We start from the raw sequence: 9,808 nt of genomic DNA, 5'->3' as shown, positions 1-9,808 counted from the left end.
TTTTCACCTCGTAAAAAGATACCTAATAGGCCCCCTCCTTAAGGCCATCGCACGTAACACAGTTTTAGTCATAATCGTAAGGCCGTAAGAAAATAGACCAATCACATTCGATTAAGCGGGGAGCACACACTTCTGCACAACGCATAATGCGTAAGCATAAGAAAATTGATTGGTCCATACACATGTGCATAAGGTGCAAAACTTTGTTACATGCAATGGCCTTAAATGAAAAGCACCCCTTATATATGGCCGCGTTCAGCAGACACAACAACTGTTGAGTTCGTCTTATCAACACTCTGCGTTGATTGATTGGTTCTAAAAGTAAGAGCCAATCACGTTCGGCTGCTACTGAACGGCGTCTGCAGAACGCGCCCATTTATATCGTGTTAATTGAGAACGGATATGATGATGTCACTGGCCAATATGGCCGCCATATTGGCCGTGTGGTCGTTCCCAGTAAACTACGGCTGCGTTCCATTTGTACGCTTTCGTGCTGAAAACGTGATTCTCTTTCTTCAACATATAGTGGGCCACAGGGGGAAGTGACGAAGATCAAGAAGAACATATATGTGCAATAAAGGTAGAATAACGCTTTCAGCACGAAAGCGTCCAAAAGTAATGCAGCCTACGTTAAGTGTTTTTTGAAAGTTGTGAATGAGAACACAAATTCTAGACTACAATGCTCGAAGAAGCGTTTTTGTACCATATTCTGTGGTATGTTTTTACTCCTTAATATTTTATCTTAATATAATAATATTTTAATTACTTTTATCGTGTGTTATCTTATTATATTGTTGTCTCTGGCAAATGAGATATTCCTGTTATACGTATAACTTTTTGTAGCGTACCTCCCCTGAATACAAAGATGCGACTGAACTGTGGGAACTGTGTGTAAATACTAAAAATCGTATCATGGAAGAGTACGAAGAGCCAAAACCTAAGGGAAAACTTGTTCTAAAAGTTGGCAGATTGGTAATTATTTACTGATTCAATCGTTACGCATGTGATATGTACACTGTGGTGAAATTATTAATCCATTAATATGTTCAGGCACATAAAGAAACGACGTGACAAGACGAAGCGGAAGATCCTTCGGAAAGTTCTATGAATCTTGACGAGGAAACTATGCAGTTATTCGAAGATTTGTTTGCGGCGGTTATGACAGCGACTGATCTCACTGACAATAACAGACCTCTTCATATTATGTTTCAACCCAAACCGTCTAAAAAGGTTCGTAGTTTATCCTTAAATTGTTACTGATCTGACTTACCGTACTTACTTGAAATCTCATTAACGTCGCAGCTTTATCCTGAATATTAAGACATCATCGAGACCCCGATCGATTTGAAGACCATCGCGAGGAAGATTCAAGAGGGTGCATACAGCTCACTCGGCGATATGGAAAAAGATCTAATGCTCATGTGCCGTAACGCCTGTCAATTTAACGAGCCTGGCTCGCAGATTTATAAGGATACCAAACTTTTGAGAAAGATAATTACCGCAGCCGCGAGAAGACAAGACGGCAGATTTAGCAATACTCTTAAGGTCGCTACAACCGCACCATCGACGAAAAGCAAAAGGGTCAGTCGTGACCATGGCGCAGTCATTAATAGCACAAACTGCAGCATTATCTGACCGAAGATGATGAGAGCGATGACGAGGAAGAAGAACCCGCTGAGACTGAGGAAGCTGATAATCCACAATGGCAACTATTTCAAACCATTCGGACAGCTCCTAATAATCAAGGTATGATTTGCGTTGTATTATAATATTATGAATTTATTATCGTGTTACGACTGTTTTGTGACATAACTATGAGTTGTAGGTGTAAGGGTGAGCGAATATTTTTGGAAGCTTCCGTCAAAGAGATTATATCCTGATTACTATAAGATGGTTAAAAATCCTATATCTTTATTACAAATACGTACAAAGATAAAGGTATGTATTATGTTATGACGATAGGATAATTCATTTATATTAAAATGCTTGTTAGTTTTATATTCATCTCCCCAATCGTCATTTTCAGAAAGGCGAATATGATACTGTTAGTGAAGTAGCTGGAGATATGAATATCATGTTTGAAAGTGCTAAGAAATATAACATGCATACTTCTTGACTATACAAGGTAAGAATTTTGTGGTTAACGCATCTTACTTTAACTGCCATTGTATTTAATTACATTTATTAGGGAGATAACTTATGTTATGCAAAATATATGATACGTATAAGTGATTCCCCAATTCTTCAAATTCTAAAGGATTTAGCAATTGAATGAAATTGGAAAATTGCTACAAAGTAATTGCGATATCTATAGTTATTCACGCATGTTTTCCATTTTATTGTAGTGTGCTGTTAAATTGCAAAAAATAATGCAGGAGAAAGTACAAGAACTCTTAGAATTCGATCAGGTAATACGCTGTGTAAATTAAACAATTTTACCACGTACGTAATTTTTGAAAAGCGGATGTAATATATCAAGTTTTCAATATGTCTATAGGACTTCGATTTGGATAGCGAATCCGAGAACAGTTTGCAGCAACCTAAATTAATTAAACGTGCGTCGAATTTGTTGAGACGAGGGAAATACAAAGACAATATACCGTTGAAGAAGAGATTGCACGTATTAGTCAAGTGTGTTATGGAATACGTTGTAAGTAATTCCAAAAAAATGTTACGTTTCATATAGTCGGTCGACGTATAGCGTGCCGTATTCTTTTATAGTGTGAAGACGGTTGGCAGCCTATGTTAATGTTTATGGAGAAGCCTTCCAAAAAATTATATCCGGACTACTATCAAGTGATAGCGGAACCCATAGACATGCTGGCGATCGAAGCTAATATTAAAGCGGAGAAATATCAAAGCGAAAACGAATTGATACTGGCTTTTAAGGTGCTTATCATCTTGCCTTATCAATTACAATAATTTGCGATAGATATTTAGTTTATCCCTTGTCTTTTAGTTGATGTTTAATAATTGCCGTCAATATAACGAGGAAGGTTCATTGATATATGAAGACGCTAATACATTGGAGAAAGTTTTAATGGATAAGGTAAAAGAATTAAGACCCTTGCCGGATAATCCTAGATCCAAATTCACCGCATCGACCCCAACCAGAAACGTCGGGTATGTCGTAATTCATATGAAGGATGTAACAGTGCTCGTTTGTTTTAACCTTTTCTCTACCTCTCTCTTTTTCTCCCGTTCTCTATGTTCAGGAGACCGAAAAAAGTAATACCGGTTCATCTGCAAAAATTACAAACTCTGTACAATACTATAAAAACTACCACGATGCAAAAGGGAGGCAGTTATCTCTAATTTTCATGAAATTACCAAATAAAAATAAATATCCGGATTATTACGAGGTGATAAAGCAGCCTATACATATGGAGAAGATAGCTTCTACCTTGAAGAATAACGGATACGACAACTTGGACGAGTTGGTGTCCGATTTTAATGTTTGACAACGCTTGCAAGTATAACGAGCCGGACTCGTAAATATACAAGGTTTGTATAAATACTTTGAGATTTTGATGCAAGACTAAGTAACTTGCAGTTGGTTAAAGGTTGACAATACGCAACTACTTGGTGTTTGCACGTTAATCTTCAGTTGCGAGGTTTAATTACCTTTAGAGCATTTTTACATTGAAAGATATTTATATGTAACGCCGGACGTTTTAAGATAAGATCCCATTCTCTACCTATGATGGATACAAGAGCAATTAACAACATACAATTCTAATTAAAATCATGGTTTCTGACAAATATTTCCCAAATATTGTTTAAAAAATTAAACGGTATTAAGCCCGAGATCTTTTAGTAATATTTAATTTGCGAAAAACTGACTTTCAATATATCTCGAAATATTTATCTTTTTCATTATTTTAACAATTACTGTTCCTTTTAGAATAGAAAGGTTAAATTGTTGATAATTTCTCAGCCGATAGTAATAACAGAGAAAATCGAGAAAATTTAAAACTATATTTCCAGAGATTTTAGTTTAAAATTCGAATACGAAATACAGATTCTTGAATCAAGGTGGAACACTGGCGGATGGAGGGTTCATAAGGCCTGTTCGTTTTCGCTGCACTTCTGAACTAGTGCAATAAGTTAGAATGGAACAAATATAATTTTCTTTCATTTTAACATATTGCACTAGTGCAAAAATGCAGCAAAAACGAACGGGCCTATTGCTTCAATTGAAATTTCGCGGCAATTAAAGATGGAAAACCCAACCTGTTTATGGTTCGGAGTTTGGAGGTTACGTGAGGCTTCCTCGGCCGTCCCTTTATTTCATCCCGTCGTGCGAAGTTTTTTATTCGAACGCCTACGCTCGTGAGACGCGTGGCACGTGATACTGTATAAAATTTTCAAATTTTCAACAATTGTACATATAATTTATCGATCACGCGCAATGATGTTTATACATTTTAACCTTGTTAGCGATTAGCGCATTTTTATCGCGATTTTCCAAGCCTTTTGCACGGCGTGCTTCCAAAATCATTGACTTTAATCGCGTGCGCGCCCAAGTTTCGAGGATGTTCGTGGAAGTCGAGGAGAACGAGTTAGACAGTAACGCGACGCAAAACCCGTTGAGAGTGCGGTCGTGTTTTGTACGCCTGTTGAGAGACAAGGAATTGGATAAGCACATAAAAAGATGCAAAAAGAGCGAGACAGAAGTAAACAGACAAATATATAATCTTATCCGTATCTTTTTCAATTGTCCTTTTGCTATATGAAACTTTGTCAGAGTGCGGCTGCGGGTACAGGTATCGCAGTGAGTAACAATGTATAACCAACGTTTTCAGGACGCCTTGATACTTCAAAGATTAGTGCTGCAAAGTAAACTGCAACTGAGCGAGGATGAGGAGAGTACCTGACGTGTTGGTTGCCATCCAAGAGATCCTGGCGACGATATTTAACGCGCTTTACAATCATCAGGATGAGGAGGGAAGTACCCCGATTCTATGGTGGAGCTGCTGGAGCACAATATTGTCAACGGCAAAAAGTACGGATGCGCTTTGCATATCTTTCAAATCTTTTTATCGAGATGATTATTCTGCTATTTATTCAAGTTCAAAAATGGTATTTAGGTACAAAACAGATATTTTTTTAAATGTTAAAGAAACAGGGTACGAGGGCTGTCGTTAGATCTGATTAAGAGGAGATTAGATCGAGGAGTTTACAAAAGGCTGGATGATTGATTTCAAGAAGATGTTTTCACGTGCTTGGAGAGAGCACGGAGGTTATCGCGCACATACTCGTAACCCGGAGGTCTCCGTGGTCAATTTTATCAATGCGTATGTTAATCTTAAGAGACAAATAATAAATAATAATTTATAATAACTTTTTTAGTACATAAAACTACTTTTTGAAAATTCTCGATAAGTAAAATAAGGATTTTTTACAATTATATTAAATATTGTCCAAAATTTTCAATCAATACAAAAGATTCAATAACGAGATATGCTTCAATTAATTAAAATTTGAAGCTTTTAAGTCTTGCATAGATATGTACGGCATTCACAGCCTAATAGTTAACAGGGGAGGTTTATCTTTTTATTAGATAAGATTCATTGAACATCTTAAACATATATTAAACGTTCTTTCTCAATATATTAAATTCTGATAAAAATATTTAGGATATGGACGGCAATGTTTCTGATTCATGGGAAGGAGTAAGAGTAAAATGTCTGTGGTGTTGCAGCGATGGAAGAACTGTTCTAGCAGCTGATACACAATACAAGCAGCTATACTTTCGACGACTTTGGCGATACTACTATGTACGATTTAAAATAACCAATTTAACGTATACTATCTCGATTGTCTTATTAAACAAAACTTTTGATGAAATATTTCCACACTGTTACAGATTACAAGAGGATCATCCTGTTATGTCATTTAGGGTAAACAAAGCAGATGACTCGAATTACTTAATGTGGCAAATCAAAGTGTGCATCTTTGGGATTTAGAAGACAAATGCCTTGTAAGACATTTTCAAGGTGTTACTCAAGAACATTTTACTATCCATAGCTGTTTTGGAGGAGTTAATCAAGATTTTATTGCCTCTGGCAGTGAAGGTTTGTCATACATAAAAATAAAATGTATTTTTATACATTGTATCACTGTATATTTTACTAGTTTCATTTAAAAAAGCAATATGATTTTATGATGCGCATGGATTAATACGCATATGATTAATAATGACTAATAATTGTTTTTTTCCTATTTCATTACAGACAATAAAGTGTATGTATGGTATATCAAAAGAGAACTGCCTATAGCGACTCTTACAGGACATAGTAGAACAGTCAATTGTGTTTCGTAGAATCCTGTTTACCATCAAATAATAGCTTCTGTGTCGGATGATTTTACAGTGAGGATATGGGGCCCAAAATCATTTTCTTCAGATAGAGAAAATGATAAGACAGGTAAGTTTTTGCACAGCAAAATCTTCCAGGATGTATTCTTGTCTGTAGTTTTAAAGAATTGCTTTAATTTATCGTGTTAATGTCACAATCTCTTGCATTCCTTTCTTTTCATGTATTTCTTACTTCTTTTAGTTTTGCTCGAGACCAACTCTTCAAATAGCAGCGGCTGGCACGAGATGGTATTGTAGCGAACTACAGCGCACCCAATTCACACTGTTCCCATGACCTCATGGTGTTCAAAAGACTGTCATACTGACATTTGACTGTCGTATTGTCCTGATGATTGTCGTACTGACATTTTACTGCCTTCCGTAGCCTTTTGGAAGCCAGAATAAACGTTTCTTCACTCTGCGGAAACCTAAAATATAAGATTTCTTAGACATTTAATATTGACAAATCAGTGGGAGTTTTATAAAGTTGTTATGTTCGTTCAATTTTTCCTGCACATTGTCTATTAGAAACATGGATTGAAATCAATGTCACTTGCCGAACCTAGCAAAGTTACATTTAGAATAATATTTTGAATCAGAAAAGCATATTTAACGTTTTATTTATAGTCCAAATGCTAAATTTTCCAATTATTTTACTGTAATCAGTAATATGTTAATGCGATATAATATGAACAGTACAGTTTAATGTATGAAGTATTTTCATACTTACTGTTGTTTGCTATTATGGTTGCGGGATATCTAAATCCATCCCTGTATCTGGCTTTTGTAATACGATTTTTAGTAGCATAAACCTGGTTAATGGAGCACACATAGTGCACATTATCGTAAAATCTGACTATTGCGTACATATTAGAACAATCGAAATTGAAATAACACTTAATAAAACTTTCAAGTAACACTTAAGCTCGTCAAGACAGCCTTGTAATTTATTAAATAGCACTTTTAAAATACAAAGCAAGCGTAGAAGACTTGAAAAGTTCGTTTATTCCAGCAGGAGAAAATCAGATCAATGAAGAATCGTCAACAATGCAATATAAAATGTAACGGTCTTTTGAAATACTTTTCGCGCGCGTTACTACCGTCATCAATGTGTTCGTATTCTGCTGGACTGTGTTTTATAACTTTAAAATAAATATGAAAAAGTAAAATAAAATAAATTATGAAAATTTTAATAATAATTTAATTAATATTAAAATAATACAGTCAAGGAGATCGTTTGACAATAGTATGGGCACTGTACGTTCCAACTTCCTTCTGATACAAAATCGGACATATTTCTCAGCAATTTTTCTGTCTTCTACGGATAATGACTTGTATATGTCACTGTACATATTTTTATTTATTTTTTCATAATTTTTAAAATCTACTATGTATGCTCGTTCAATTTCTCCTGCACGTCGTCTATCAAAAACATGAATCAAAGTCAATGTCACTTCTGCTAAAGAGATCCATTCCTCATATGTAAAAAATTCATTTAATGCCGCATAAGCTTCAGTCCTTCTTTTTACCAAATATGAGTGCAATTTTTTAATATCTTCCAGTGACGGCAGATTTACTTTCTTATGCCTTTTATGCGCCGATTGCGTTTCGAAAGCAGTCCTATTTACGCTGGTATCAATATCTACTACTAATAATTTTAAGAAGTTTTTAACTAATTTCTTTTTCTCTTCATCTTGTTTTTTGATGCATTCCATTACAAGAAGATTTCCTATATGTTTAATTAGAGTTGACAAGTTAGCTGCTACTGCAGGAGTTGCATAAAGTTGTTTCTCATTATTATATCCTGTAACTTCATTAATTGGAAGAGTAAAAACCACAGTGGTATAAGTCAAATTTTTAAAAATATTTTTTCGTGTGCATAAATGCAATTTATATATTGTACAGATTGCATCTATGCACACGAGAAAATATTTTTAAAAATTTGACTTACACCACTGTGGTTTTTACCCCTCTAATTGCAGAAATGCAGTCATCGTATATTTGAGGATAATATATTGATTGAAAATCTATATTTTTATTTATCTTCTTCAGTACTAATAGAAAACGGCCAAGAGACGTAATCGTGCACAAATCATGTCGTGTGGATGTTGCTACTTATATTTCACATTCACACACAACTTGTTGCCATATAAGATCAGTAATTTGTCACATCTTATAATGTTACTTGATCATTTCGCATAACAAGATACACAATTTTTCTTAAAGTCTCGTTTGCCATTGGATGTATTCTGCAAATTCATAGGCCATTCTTAAAAATACCATCTTAAGAGATCAGTATAACCAATTTTGTAATTTGTCTGCCTATTATCATAGTAATCTTATTTTTTCAAAAATCTTTTTTTAGTTGAGCTTAAATAAATATTGGTTATACTGATCCCTTAAGATGGTATTTTTAAGAATGGCCTATGAATTTGCTAATATCTATTATAAACACGTATTATGATCCATTACGCTATAATATTGTATACCATAAATAAAATATGTCAGACACATATTTCTTATGATCAAGTTTGTAACATTCTTTTCTGCATTTTTTTTATAATATCTGCGTGTTGATAGCGATATCATATTCCTCATGTATTTATCATAGCAGAATAATTATAATATAACATGTTTAATTCTTAGTTTTTGTACTTTCAAATTAATTTTTACGTTTGACAAGAACGTAGAATAATTTTCTGCTATGATATTCTTTTTATATATGATATGTATATCTGATAAGATTTTTCGACAATAAAGACAATAATCTAACCTATATCATATCTGTATTATAATCTCTTTTTGGTTCCTCTTCGTGTTTGTTTTTCTTTCTTTTTTCTTGTTTGTGCGTCAGTCTTTTTATTTTGTACCTACAAATATAAAAACACCACAGAGAATCGATATTACAAAGAAGAATATGCATTTAATGTTTAAAAAACATGTACTTAATATCTAAAGAGGTACAATATCAATCTGATCATCGAAACACTAATTGTATACTACATGTTTTTTTCTAATTAATGTTCTAAACTGTTCTAAATACATAAATATTGTAGGTACGTAACTTTTTTAGATAAATCTCTTGAATTTATATAAGAATGCAAATAATTACATAATTTGCCTTTAGCCGATGAATAACCGCTTCAAAAGAAGTGGTTTCTTTCCTTTATTTATTTATTTTTAGAGCGTCGTCAAAATAATTGTTTCATGGAATGTCGCCATAATAGCTAAATAGTATAATGTATTGTACATACATAGTTTTGAACTGTCGCTGTATATGCCCATTTATAATATATATATTAAACTCCTTATACATACGTACCAGTGCATTTTATCTCAAAAGTATAAGTAATTTATACATCAGGGAGTTAATGTACTCTTATGTATGCAATAAAATGTTCATTTTTTTTCTGTCGTCAAATTTGCCAATTAACATATATATATATATAT

At 33.9% G+C, this 9,808-nt stretch overlaps 1 pseudogene; it reads left to right on the top strand.

Moving 5' to 3' along the window:
* Positions 1-433: 433 nt before the first annotated feature.
* On the top strand, positions 434-8,262 carry LOC112460996 (annotated as a pseudogene).
* The last annotated feature ends 1,546 nt before the right edge of the window (positions 8,263-9,808 follow it).

The sequence above is a fragment of the Temnothorax curvispinosus genome, unplaced genomic scaffold (genome assembly GCF_003070985.1).
Source record: "Temnothorax curvispinosus isolate PA1 unplaced genomic scaffold, ASM307098v1 QBEX01010974.1, whole genome shotgun sequence".
NCBI lineage: Eukaryota > Metazoa > Arthropoda > Insecta > Hymenoptera > Formicidae > Temnothorax > Temnothorax curvispinosus.
The sequence above is the reverse complement of the archived record's forward strand: the minus strand, read 5'-3'. Positions and strand labels throughout refer to the sequence as shown.